Raw genomic sequence first — 2,852 nt, 5'->3', positions numbered from 1 at the left:
AAAGGCACCTGAGCGGGAACGTGCTAACCTCAGTCTTGGTGTTTTGTTTGCCTGACACACGAGGCTTTCCAGAACTCATCAAAGCTTACCAATACCAGCGAAGAGATGGAAAGAATTTCTAACTAGGAGATGACATGAGCATCCGACGGTTGTTTTCTGTTATGCACTGGCCTTGTTTCAACCTTCAAATCCCTGTTGTACAGGATACCTATATGGTATCTGAAGCCTTATCATTAAGATAGTTAAAGAGTTAGGCACATGTAATCGTATTATGTCCCACATTGCTTAAAAATAATAAAGAGGAGAAACAAATTGTTGTATGTGGTTGGTTTATGAAATACACAAACATTTGGATGTTGTAGATTTTCGTCATGCAATAATTAAATAAATCAGTGGGGTGGTAACACAGAAAAAGTTGGAAGTAACTGTGCTTATGGAATCCGAACCACCATGTAAAAGTTAAAAATAGAGGTTTCTGTTCGGGCCGCCAAATTTTCTATAAAGGTTATGAATTAGTGGGGTGTTGGGTTCGTGTTCCGGCTGCCACAATTTACCTTATGTGTACCACCGTTGAAGTCACCGTTCCCGAAACTGAGATAGTTTATGACTTGATACGGCACTGTATCCGATCTGGGCATTTCGCCACACATGTAGATTAAATGAAAGAACAGAAATGAGGATGCATTCCTCAATGCTAATTAACCAAACAAAAGAGTGAGCTACATGAATCATCGGGTGTCTAAAAAAATAGTTTTTACACGAAAGAATATCTTGAAGCGGAAAGTGGCCTATTTGGTTTTCGAACCCACGACCCTGTTAATTACATGTTTAATGATAAAGAAAATGAAGACTGATTTCACGGTCATGAAATCCTATCTTCCCGCGGTATTCCAGGGCTTTAGGAAAATAAGATCCCCCTAAACCGTGAGAGCAAGCGAAACTTTATTTGTTTTACTCTTGTAGCGTATTTATATCATCACATGCTGCAATGCTGAAAAATATTTAGGCTCTAATGTTTGATGTATAGAGACGAATTAGACTGACTTTCACTTTCCCTGAAAATTGGAATAAACGGATTTTGAAATAAGTAGACAAATATCTTGGACTCAAATATCCTGAAAATCAGTTTAATTTTGTCCGTGATAGGTTGCACTAGAAATTTCCTGCATTTCCTAGCATTTTGACCTATCAAACCCTCATAGAAACGGTATTATTATTATTATTATTATTATTATTATTATTATTATTATTATTATTATTATTATTATTATTATTATTATTATTATTGAGGTGAGGGATACAATAAGTGGCTTGCAAAAGAAAAGTTTGCAAATTTGGCGCAACCGAACAAGGACTCGAAAACTGTTCAAGGACTCAAAAACCGTTCAAGGGCTCGACAAATGCTCATAGACCCTATTACCATTTAGGAACTGGAAGACTGTTAGAAATTACTACCATAAACTAGAACCATTAAATTCTGTACGAAAAGATTCCTCATATAGGAACAGATCATGTTCATATAACAGGTGGCTCTATAACATGCGCTGGAATCGAACAGTACTCAAGTGAGCTGGAACATTATTTGTAGGGACGATAAACGTTCTTTTTCCCTCCATTTTGTTTATTTTTCAGCGAGAAGAAGGTGATATATTATTTTTGCGTTACCCCGTCTGTGCGAATTTACTAAAAAAAAGTTTTGAAACCGACATTGTACGATTGGCTGGAAATTGCAAAGATGATTCATTTTCACGATTTGTTTGCCACTGATGGTGGGTGATCGTGCTGAAGAACAGAAGGAAGAGAAGACGAAAAGAGGTAAACAGGTGAGGTCTATGACTCAAATTTATTGGACTGTTTGCACCTCCTCTGTTAACCTAAAAAAAAAAAAAAAAAATCGAACCCTCTACCATTCATTCATAGTTATTTACATATCTATTCATATATTTGTATAGAAATTACTTCTCTTTGTTAATTGATATTTAATGTATACATATTTTTAATTTTTAAGATATTAGGCTAAGAAGGAAACTTGTTGGCATAAGTATAGGTTAAGAATAGTAATATATAAAATAGTAATAGTAGTAGATAAGAATAGTAATTAATTTTATAAAAAGAAAATTTGAAGTAAGAGTGGCTATACATCAGGAAATGTTGTTGGAAAAAGGACACTGAGGCTTAATATATGAAGATAGAAATAAATAACGTAAAGTGTTGTGTGTGTGTGTGTAATTATAAACGACGGAATTCAAAATTTCATTATTATATTGCAACGATACTATTTTCGAAAGTAGACTAACAACTACTAGATACTTTTTATTCTTTAGTGTCCGTACAGAATTAATTCGGCGCAAAAGCCTTTTTTTTTTTTTTTTTTTTTTTTTTTTTTTTTTTTTAGTTTCAGATGCAAAGGCTGCGGGCACAGACAGAAGAAATGTGGACCAGGATGCTGAGAGGAGAACAACAGACTTGCCCTGATTGTGGCAGAGATGTGTGGGAACAGGATTTTATCCCATCCTCTTCCAACCTGGAATGTGTTACTTGCGGCGTCCTAAGCGCACCAGTGGCGTCTATCGAGGAAAGGCGATCTCAGACATCAGAAGAAACGCCAAGGACAGAGCAGACAGACGATTCTAACAGAAATCCTGCAAATAATGATATGTTCGCCATGCTGGAGACAATAATGGAACGCATGGGAAAGAAGTTGGGAGAACAAAACAAGAAGTTGGAGGAACGCTTAAACAAGAAGTTAGACGAAGAAAAAGAAGAAAGAAGAAAAGACTCAAGAAAACTGCGAGAAGAACTAAAAGAACAAATAAAAGAAGGACAAAAAGAAGAACGAAGAGAAGCAAGAA

The sequence above is a fragment of the Thermobia domestica genome, chromosome 6 (genome assembly GCF_964235325.1).
Source record: "Thermobia domestica chromosome 6, izTheDome1.hap1.1, whole genome shotgun sequence".
Taxonomy (NCBI): Eukaryota; Metazoa; Arthropoda; class Insecta; order Zygentoma; family Lepismatidae; genus Thermobia; species Thermobia domestica.
This window is presented reverse-complemented; position numbering follows the sequence as displayed.